Genomic DNA, 11,698 nt, shown 5'->3' with positions numbered 1-11,698 from the left:
GAGATTAGAACACTCCCTCACACCACATGCAAAACTAAACTCAAAATGGATTAAAGACCTAAATGTAAGACCTGAAACCATAAAACTCCTAGAAGAGAACATAGGCAGAGCACTCTTTGACATAAATTGTAGCAGTATTTTCTTGGATCAGGCTCCTAAGGCAAAAGAAATAAAAGCAAAAATAAACAAATGGGACCTGATTAAACTTAAAAGCTTTTGCACAGCAAAGCTTTGACGAAATGAAAAGATCTGTGGAATGGGAGAAAATATTTGCAAATGATGTGACCAACAAGGGGTTAATATCCAAAATATATAAACAGCTCATACAACTCCATATCAAAAAACCAAACAACTCAATCAAAAGATGGGCAGAAGGCCTTCCCTGGTGGCGCAGTGGTTGAGAGTCCACCTGCCGATGCAGGGGACACGGGTTCGTGCCCCGGTCTGGGAAGATCCCACATGCCGTGGAGCGGCTGGGCCCGTGAGCCATGGCCGCTGAGCCTGTGCGTCCGGAGCCTGTGCGTCGCAACGGGAGAGGCCACAACAGTGAGAGGCCCACGTACTGCAAAAAGAAAAAAAAAAGATGGGCAGAAGACCTGAGTAGACATTTCTCCAAAGAAGTCATACAGATGGCCAACAGGCACATGAAAAGATGCTCAGTATCACTAATTATTAGAGAAATGCAAATCGGAACAACAATGAGATATCACCTCACACCTGTCAAAATGGCTCTCATCAAAAAGTCTACCAATAACAAATGTTGGAGAGGGTGTAAAGAAAAGGAAACCCTGTACACTACTGGTGGGAATGTAAATTGGTGCAGACACTATGGAAAACAGTATGGAGGTTCCTCAGAAAACTAAAAGTGGAACTACCATATGATCCAGTAGTCCTACTCCAGGTATATATGCAGAAAAAAACAAAAACAGCAATTCAAAAAGATACGTGCACCCCAATGTTCATAGGAGCACTATTTACAATAGCCAAGACATGGAAGCAACCAAAGTGCCCATCAACAAACTATTGGATAAAGAAGATGTGGTATATAGGCACAGTGGAATACTCTTCAGCCATAAAAAAGAATGAAATGCTGCCATTTGCAGCAATGTGGATGGACCTAGAGGATATTATGCTTAGTGAAATAAGTCAGGCAGAGAGAGATAAATACTGTATATCACTTATATGTGGCATCTAAAAAATAATACAAATGAATGTCTATGCAAAACAGTAACTGACTCACAGATACAAAAAACAAACTTGTGATTACCAAAGGAGAGGGGGAGGGGGGAGGGGCACGAAGGGGGTATGGGATTAAGAGATACAAACTACTATGTATAAAATAGATAAGCAACAAGGATATATTGTATAGCATAGGGAGTTATAGCCCTTATCTTGTAATTATTTATAATCTGCAAAAATATTGAATCACTATGCTGTAAACCTGAAACTAATATACATTGTAAATCAGCTGTTCTTCAGTAAAAAAATAAAGAAAGGCAGGGTTCTGTGCATGATTAAATATTGTAACAGGAAGCAGCCCTGGCAGGGTGGGACCCAGGAAGACCCGGGCCAGGCTCCCCTCATCAGGCGCCTGGTCTGTGCAGGCACTCAGCACTGCTGCCCTGCAGTCGTGAGGTGCAGGGCAGAAGCAGGTGTCTTTGGTTCATTCTTTTGTTGGCTCTCAGCCCATGTGAGTAGCCCTGTGTGCAGAGCCAGGCAAGGCCTTGGTTCAGGCTGTTCCATAGCCCAGAACACGAAGTAGATCCAACGTTGGGCTCTGGTGTCTCTAAAAAAGGAAAGGACCCCAGGGTCTCTTGCACTCGACTTCTAAACATGGAAAGTGAAGTCCTAGATACATGTGCACGGCCATCCCGAGGCAAAAAGGAGTGGGGTCGGGAAGGACAGCCTATGCTAGACTGTGGCCCAGGCACCTTCTGTTCTCAGAGCATCTGTTTTCTGAAAAGTTCTTCACAGCCCTGGATGTGCTCATCTAAACAGGGTGCATGTTGGGAGGTCCTGGCAGGTGTCACTGTGGATGCTTGACTGGATTTCAAGGCATGTTGGCTTCACCTTGGGGCCCGTGTAACAAGGAAGCAGAGTTTTGCTTAATAGGAGGGTTGCTTTGCTTGGAAAGTTTATCCTGGCACCTTGCTGATGGTTTGGCAATTGTCGGATCATGTTTTAATTGAAATTTTGTGAAGGATTTATGAGGTTTCTTTCCTTTTGGGTGGTAGCAAACTTTTATCCCCTCATATATAGGCATTTATTAGCTCGACTGTGGAACAAAATAGTATGTGTTTGGATTTTCTCTCTTCTGACCCTTAGTCCATTCAGGCAGCTGTAACCAAAATACCACAGACTGGGCAGCTTGTAAACCACAGAAATTTTATTCTCACAATTCTGGAGGCCAGAAGCCCGAGATCATGGCCCCAGCATGGTTGTGTTCTGGTGAGGACCCTTACCCAGCTTGTAGACAGCCTCTTCTCCTTGCGTCCTCATGTGGTGGGAGGGGTGAGGGAGCTCTGGGGTCTTTTATAAGGACACTAATCCCATTCATAAGGGCTCCACCCTCATGAGACCTAAGTACCTCCCAAAGGCCCCAACTCCTAATACTATCATCTTTGGGGGTTAGGATTTCAACATAGTAATTTTGGGAGGAAACAGGCTGGGACCTGGGACCTTTTGCTGCAGTGCTGAAATGCTTGCACCTGGACAAACATCTCCTCGAGCTACAAAATATAAAGAAACTATAATGGGCTAAAAATAACTGCATGTATGCACAGTTGGCACAAATTCTGGATAAGATACAAAGAGACCAGAAAACCCAACTGCCACCTCTGAAGAGCCAGGAGCAAAAGCAGGGGGTCAGGAGCAAAAGCAGGGTACTGCACATGCCCCCTGCACACAACACAACACAGAGGGGTGGGCAGACCACCTAAGCCAACCCTCCAGCTGGACCCCTGGACACACCCCTACCCTCACTCGCTATAAGGAACCAACCAGCTCGCCCCTGTTGGGGAGTGAGCAAGCAAGGGAAGCTTGAAACTTGCTTGTTTTCACTCCCGGCTGCTGCAGCAGGGGCCCCGGTAAAGCCTTGCTGGAAATTCTTGTCTGGCCTCTGATCAATTTCTGTTAATTAAGGAGGCCAAGAACCCTGGTGGGTAACAGGGGGAGCATGAACATTCAGACCATAGCCCGCTCCTTCTCTATGTAAAAGTACCACATGCTTTGAGGTATCAACTCTTCAAATGACAGATGAAAATGACACATATTATTAGTTTAAAAAAACTGTTTAAAAAGTGGCAGCGATAGGCAGGGGAACTTTCTCTAGATCATTAAATATAAAAACAGCATCTCGGTAACAGAGGCTCTCGGAACTGGATGGTTTCCCCTCAGTTCTCGGGAGAGTTCCGGTAACGTGACATAGACCATGGAGGCGGGTGAGCAGCATCCCAGGAGGGTCCTGTCACTTCCTCTGATGTGCTGTTTGCTTGTTTGTTTTCTGCTCTGTGATTCCAGATCCATTGTACTCCTGTGAGACTGTGAGACTCTAATCAAATGTGGCACATCCATCACTAGGAGACTGGCTGCGGTGGGCTCTGCTCGCTCACAGCAGAGGGGCCAGCGTTGCTGGCTCAGCTGTGGTGCCAGGCGGGCCTCACAGTCTCACTGGGCCACGGCGGGCCTCTCCAACGCGTTCTCCAGATCTGTCCAAATGGGAGCTGGGGCGCGTCCTCGTCAGCCCCCAAGTCATTTTAAGCCCAGACAAGAGATTGGATGTGTTTCTCCATTTTTTTGCTGCACCTTTTGGGCCAAATTAGAGTGCAATTTGGAGACAGTCAGAAAAGTAATATGTAAATGCTTAATAATAGGAACTTAGAATTAAAAACAGACATTAAGCACATTCACAAACCACAGTGACTTGTAGTAACTCACACAGGCATGGTCCCTTTCAGACACCTGTGTCTATGAGTGTGTGTGTGAATATGTGTGTATGTGCATGTGTATGTATGTGAGAGTGTGTATGAGTGTGAATATGTGTTTATGTAAGTGCTGTGTGAGTATGGGCATGTGTGTGTGTGAGAGTGTGTGCAGGTGTGTGAGTGCATGTGTATGTGCATGTGTGAGTGTGTATGTGCGTGTGTGTGCACACACTCGTTTCCCTGCTAGACCATGTTTCTAGGGTGATGACAGTGAAGAGCCCAGGAGGGTTCAGTGGTGGGAGGCCTGGTCTGCACCATAGCTACTGTGGGCAGGTTACTCATTCTCTCTGAGACCCCCTTGCCCCTGTGGAAGGGGGTGATGTCATTGACCACCCCCAAGCCTGGGTGGGGATTAAATGAGGAAATGCTATAAAAAGACTAGTACACTGCCTGGCACATAGGAACTGGCAAATAAAGGACAATTGAATTGAATGGACCCAGAGGCTTACCGATGTCTACCAGCAAGAGAGGGGGACCTGGGGTTTGGCGGCACACACAGCCCAAGGCCAACCCCACTTCCTGGAAAGCGGGAGAGTCCAAATCCCATGGTGCTAGGCAGGGGTGTCCATGTGCTCCGTGGACCCCTGTCATCTGGTCTGTCAGGGTGGTAGGCTGTGTGCCTGGCTGGCTCCCCAGAGGCAGGGCTAGGATGGCAGCAACACTTTTCCAGTGGGAAACTCACTGCTCCTGATTTAGCATTTATACTGAATCGTAAGTACTCTGTGGTTACTTTTTAATTGATTATATAGTTTGATAAATCATCTCTCTTTTTAATAAAAGGGACTGATTTCTCTACATGATCCTGGGACACCAGGCACAGACGCTGGTACTGATGGGGAGACAGGTGGGTTTGAACCCAGAGCCGTCAGTGGTGACGGCGGGTGCCCTGTGGGCGCACAGCTCCTCACTGGGCTGCAAAGAGGTCTGACGAGAAGGCTGGAGTGCCAGTAAACATTTGAACAGGCCTTTTTAATCACAGAAGCCTTGAATACCTGCTGCAGTATATTCTACAGACTAAATTGAGCTTTGAATCATTTGCCGGTGGGTTTAAGAAGTTGGCTTGGATGGTCTTTTCTTAAATGCATTGCTGAAAGAATGACTTATTGACTCACAAGAAAATCTCTCCTGGTGCACATGTTTCTCTTTGAACTCACCAAGGGCACATCCATGAGGGGCCAGGGAAAGTTCCTGTCCAGAGAGGCACCAATTATTGCAAGAGGAGCTACGTGCTGCTGGGGTTAAATGAGACTCAGAGAATTGTGTTAACGTCAGCAAAGATCTTAAATGAACTCTTAGCAGAAAATGATCATAGTTCTCTAGACAGAATGAACCTCAGCGGATTTAGGGATTGGAAGCCAACAAGAGTTTTGCATAAAGCAATTTACAGTTTTATGGCCATGATCACTATAGATTAGTTGGAATGCAGTTCCTGAACATGTAGAAAATCTCCAGATCACTAAACTAATTTGGTATACTACCACATAGAAACCTTCTTAAAAGGTATTCTAAATAATATGGCATTTTGGCAATTTGGGGAAGCCAGAGAAAGCCTTGAAAATGTTCATCTTACTCCTCTGGCCTCTTCTCTTGCTTGGTAGCTGAGAGGTATTTTAATTAGTTTTGTATTCATTGATTGATGTGGGTAATTTTTGTTCACTTTCTTGGGTTTTGGAGGAGGGCGATCCTGAGAGACCCCAGGCTGTCCCTTAGCTGTCAGGCCCCCAGAGGAAGTCCACTGAGTGTGATATAATTAGGTCTTGGATTTTGCCAAATATGAGTCTGTTAGTTCCTGCCTGTGCCTCTGTCCTGCCTGTGCCTCTGACCTTTGGGTCAGTCACAGGCCTCCCTTTGGAGGCCGTGTTGCCACATTCCCCAGCCGTGTGCCTGTCCAGATGGAAGCCGTTAGCACCGCCCATTCTGGGGAGGAGAGAAGGGAGGACATGGACACGTGCTGAGTGCCGGCCAGCTGGGCGCCACCCCAAAACCCTTTCAGGCTCTTCCCCCACATAGGGCCCTGTGAGGTGGGCCGCATCCCCACCTTCAGGAGGACGCTGGGCCCTCGGGAGAGGCAGGAAGAGTCCAGATTGCCCTGTGCCAAGCCCCTGTTGGCCTGGCCTTCCAATGCAGGCCCACTACTGAGCTGCCCACTCTCTCCAGGTTACAGGGTGGCCTGCGTTCATCTGGCCTTTTCCAGTTCATTAAAAACCAGCTTTAAGGCTCCTTCTGCCCGTGGCAGCCTCAGGGCTGGTGGGGCCTCCAGGGGCTGCCCTCCTGCTTCCAACTAATCCTGAACCCCCATCCTCCCCAGGGGCTGGGGTCCAGCAGCTGTGGGCCTTCCAAGTAGTCTTGGGAAGCATTCCCTCCTCCAGCCTGGTTTAGGGGGAGGAAAAGGTCAAGGGCAGTTCCTGCCTGCCTGCAAGGAGCCTTCACACACAGCTGCTTTTCTGATGCCTGTCTACTTCCAAGGTCTCCCTACACGTGCTTGGGGTGATTGTATATTTCTCAAGCCCATTATTCCTTCAGCAGTCATTTTCTTTTTTTTGCGATACGCAGGCCTCTCGCTGTTGTGGCCTCTCCCGTTGCAGAGCACAGGCTCTGGACGCACAGGCTCAGGGGCCATGGCTCACGGGCCTAGCCTCTCTGCGGCATGTGGGATCTGCCCGGACCGGGGCACGAACCCGTGCCCCCTGCATTGGCAGGCGGACTCTCAACCACTGCGCCACCAGGGAAGCCCTCAGCAGTCACTTTTGTGCCTTTTGTGAGTGGTTCTCCTAGAATTCAAGAGAAATAGCCAGTCAGTGCTTAAACCAAAGGAGTCTGCACAGATATGGGGTTGACCTTCTCCCCAGGTAGGTTGGGTTGGCATGCCTTGTACTCACCCCTGGGTTTGTGTGTGTGTGTGTGTGTGTACACGTGCACACACAGGCACCATCCAGCCTGGGGGCAGTGTGCTCTGAGCCCCACCGTGATGGCTCCTCTGTAGGTGGGGGGTCCACCAGCTCTCTCTGGTCCAGCAGGTCCTCCACCCCAGCCTCACCCCAGGACCAGTGCAGTCCCTGGCAGACTGAGCTGGGTTTCTGCCATCAGGCCTGGCTCTCGGCAGCGCCCTAAGAATTGTGTGAGGTGGAGGGGAGGTCAGTGGAGGGCGAGGCAGACATGACCCCTGGCAGAGCACCATCCTGAGGTCCTGTCCAGGGAGGGTAGGAAGGGAGGAGGAGACGGTCCCCAGGGAAGGAGCTGGGCAAGGCAGGGGAATGCCCTGAGCTTCGGAAGGGAGAGCTTCCTGGGGAGATTCTAGTTCAGAGAGTGGGTGGGACCCCAGTGTGTCCTATAAACCGTAAAAGCACCCAGTTGGGGCTGTGCTTTTAGGGCTGTGCCCCAGGGGCTCTCCCCAACATGCTTTAGAGGAACTGCAGGGGCACAGGGAGGTGGGCACCTCCCCCACCGCCCTGCTCTGCATTTTACTCCCAGCTCTTCTTGCAATTCCATTTGAAGAAAGTGCTGCCCCGAAAGGGTCTGGAAGCCTCCGTGGAGCTGAGGCGTGACGGGCAGGTGATGGCCAGGACAGCAATGGGATCTGGTTAAATTGACTTCACTTTTCAGGACAGAAGTGTCTCCCACCTGTGACACTCTGTCCCCTCGTAGGTCAGGGCAGCATCCGTCTTACCCTCCAGTTGGGGACTGAGCTGTCACCCACTGTCATCGCCCTGACCCACACCAAGGGGACACTTTGGTGCCCAGGAAGACACGTGGAGCTGGGCAGCTCAGCTCTGGGCTGAGAACTCTCTGCTTCTGCCCTTGGGCACCTTGAAGCATCTCCTTGCGGGACGTGGTTTCCAGGGCTTTTTGCCTGGCCCAGCCTCACGGGGCAGGGAGGCGCCGCACATCAGCTGCCAGAGAATGTTGCTCTCGGGTGGTCACTGTAAGGGCACTTAAGTGACAGGCTGTCTGAGGACAGGGTGATGGACCTCAGAGGCCAGTCTTTAAAGTTATAATTAAAACTCTGTGATTCAGCCTCGTGGCTGGGCAGCATGTGTGGAAAAGACATGGAGTCTTTGCTCCTAATGGAGCTGAGGCCAGCCGTGGGACAGGATGGCTTCAGACAGGGTGCTGGCCTCCCTCAGGGTCCTCGGGAAGACAAGCGAGTGGTGGCCCCCAACCTCCCCGGACAGCCTGGTCACCGAGCTCAGAAAGGGGGTGTCAGTAGTGTATCCAGTGAGGAATCTGAGCCATCAGTCTTAGGGACAATAAGGAACAAGCTTAAATTACACAATTTTCAAGAAATATTTTGTGAATGGGGAAGACATAAAGGGAAAATGACATTTTGCAAATGACTTTGTATTTTTACAGTTCTGCTTAAGGATTTTGAAGTGATTCTGGAGTCTGATGTGGAAGGATGTTTTAAGCCCTGAGCCCTGAGCAGCAGGCACTGTGCCGCAGAGGCGAGCATCTGCGTCCTGCAGATCAAAACTGCCAGTCCCGATCTGGGGTTCGCTGCACCATGACCCAGTGACTTGGCCCCCTCTGAACCTCTGTCTTCTTCTCTAGAACATGATTATTGGTTGTGGGATCAGTGGCCTTCAGCTGTTACTATTTTAAAATTCTATTTACAATGTTATGTTAGTTTCTGGTGTACAGCAAAGTGATTCACTTATACGTATATATGCATATTCTTTTTCAGATTCTTTTCCATTATGGTTTATTACAGGATACTGAATATAGTCCCTGTGCTATACAGTAGGTCCTTGTTGTTTATCCATTCTACATATAATACTTTTCATCTGCTAACCCCAAACTCCCAATCCTTCCCTCCCCCCTCCTCGTTGGCAACCACAAGTCTGTTCTCTTATGTCTGTGAGTCTGTCTTCGTACATAAGTTCATTTGTGTCATATTTTAGATTCCACATATAAGTGGCATCCTGTGGTATTTGTCTTTGTCTGTCTGACTTACTTCACTTAGTATGATAATCTCTAGCTCCATCCATGTTGCTACAAACAGCATTGTTTCATTCTTTTTTATGGCTGAGTAGTATTCCATTGTTTATATACACCACATCTTCTTTATCCATTCATCTGTCCATGGACATTTAGGTTGCTTCCATATCTTGGCTATTGTAAATAGTGCTGCTATTAACATTGGGGTGCATGTATCTTTTCAAATTATAGCTTTGTCTGGATATATGGCCAGGAGTGGGATTGCAGGATCATATGGTAGCTCTATTTTTAGTTTTTGAGGAACCTCCATACTGTTCTCCATAGTGGCTGCACCAACTTACATTCCCACCAACAGTGTAGGAGGGTCCCCTTTTCTCCACACCCTCTCTATTGGCTGTTAGTATTTTCATTTGTCCTGGAGTGCCCTGCTCAAGTAAAGTCTTACCCATGAAAGTCACCAGACAAGCCTGTCCATGAATCCTTCTTCTCTCCCTCAGCCAAAAGGGTACCCAGAGGCCTGGGAGGTTTCTAGGGATCCCCCTCACTCCAGGACAGTGCAGAGCCTGACAACCCAGCTGTCTTTGTACGGACTCCCAAGAGGGGTTCAACTCAGGCCTGAAAGGTTTAGACCTGAAATAGTCCATATATAGTATTTTTGTATCAAAGCAATGGTAACTGCCTTCCAAAGACAGCATTAAAAAGAAGAAATAACTATGACTTCATTTCTTTCTTTTTCCTCTTAAATAACTCAATTCATTAAAAAAGATGTAGGATATTAATATTTCTCCAGCCTACTTATTCCCACAGATCATATGTGCTAAAGTTGGACTGAATTTTAATAACATCAAATTTACTTCATAGTTACTTCTATTGTGAATATTGGCATAACTAAGTGTAATGTGAGGTTGAATATTATCATGCTTTTTCGTAATTTCATGTAAAAGCCATAGATAATGGAAGACAATTACACTGTTGGTACATGGAGGTTATGTGACACTAAAGTAGTATTACTTTAATATGATACGTAGACACACATTATGTTTATCCCAAATCGATGCTGTGCGGCTGATTGTTTCATATATATACTATACATATATAGACTGATTTATATACATATATACTTTATATAGTATATATATATAATCACATTCATTATCATATTCTAATATTGATATGTATAATGTATTATTGTATTCTATCTTTACATATTTATATAAAGAACCATCAGTCACACAGTGTAAGTTCAGGATTTAAAACCATCCTGATTTCTCTTGGCTTTTAGTTGCAAATTGAAAGTAACCAATAGTAAACCTCATATTCCTGTATATACACACATACGCAACACAATCTATCCACAGAACATTTTAACACTCACAAAGTAAATGATTTCTCCTAATTTGTTTGATTTTTTTAAAAAAAGATACTTTAAGATGTTACTGTTGTTCCAAAAATCCCATTTTATGTACTTTGAGAAAGTGTCTGTGTATCCATGGTGATGGCCCCTGCACATCCCAGGGTGGCAGCAGCCTGGGCTCAGGCCCAGGGGCTGTCCTGACAGGCCCTCCAAGTGCTGAGCTCCCAGCAGAGCTGGGTTCTGAGCAGTCTCGTTTTCTGAGGCCGCCTGGAGCTGGGGTGGGGGTGGGGGACACAGCGTGGCAGTGTCCTGCGGGCCTGGCCAGGGAAGCAGAGGAGAGCACCTGTCTGTGCTGAGGACATGGCTTGTCCTCACACCTGGCCTCCCTGTCACCTGGAGCTCCACCTGGCAGCCGTGCCGCAGCTCCATCCTGCTTGTGCTCCAAGTGGGAAAGGCTCCAGCCATTGTTCACTGGGAAGGCTAATTGTAGTGTGGGGTTTCTGGCCATATCTGCTTTCCAGAACCATTTGTGGAAACCTGATTCCATTCTTTTCAATAATGGGGCTGCTGGATAATGCCATACATTAGGCTCTGTGGGTGCACGTTTTCTTTCAGTGGTGGTTGTTTCCTGGTTCATCTCTGGCTCAGCATTCAGAGGCCTGAGAGTGTGCTTCCAGCACCTGTGGAGGGGGCCCGAGGATGCCTGTGCATGTGGGCGGGGGCTGCGGGTGACCGCAGCGAGGGTGGAGCCATCTGTGGATGCCCGTGGTTCCTGACAGCAGGACTTAGCGAAGTGCTCAGACAGACACTTATCAGGGATCTTAGAGTGAATGAAAAAAAACAAAAAACCCAGTCCTGGTTTTTCTGGGCTGTGAACCAGGTGTAGCATTCCCTTCCCAGCTTCTCTCTCTAAAGGGCAGGAGGAGCTTGAACTTCTGACAGCAGGAGGCTTCTGTCGCCTGGGGGCCCCTGTGGGTAGGGAAGAAGGACTCAGCCCTGGACCTGGCTCTGTGCAGCTGGAATGGGGGACCTCAGGGAGGCCCGTGGAGAGCCCAGGCTGCCACCAGGGGTGGTTGCCGCCAGCCTGGCTCTCTGCTCCTACCCAGGTGCCCCTCTGTGCCCCTTGTCTTGGCTGGGTCCCCTCAGGCCACTCTGGCCTTCTCTCTGGTCCAGGAACCACCCCAGAATCACTCCTGCCTTAAGACTTTTGCACTGGATTTTCACTCTGCTCATAAAGCTTTCTCCAGCCATGGGGGCTGTGGGGTCAGCCGGCTGCTCTGTCCCTACTGGTTCCATCACTGTGACCCTAGATGCACTGTGATGTGATGGCCCCACAGAGTCCTGGGGACTCCCAACCTCGGGGAAGACAGTGGGCATAAGGCCCAGCATCCCTAATCTTCCCCCAGCATGGGGCAGGGTGGGGGAG

This window comes from Aethalodelphis obliquidens, unplaced genomic scaffold (assembly GCF_003676395.1).
Source record: "Aethalodelphis obliquidens isolate GAN/ISIS:26980383/991018 unplaced genomic scaffold, ASM367639v1 scaffold26, whole genome shotgun sequence".
NCBI classification, from domain to species: Eukaryota; Metazoa; Chordata; class Mammalia; order Artiodactyla; family Delphinidae; genus Aethalodelphis; species Aethalodelphis obliquidens.
This window is presented reverse-complemented; position numbering follows the sequence as displayed.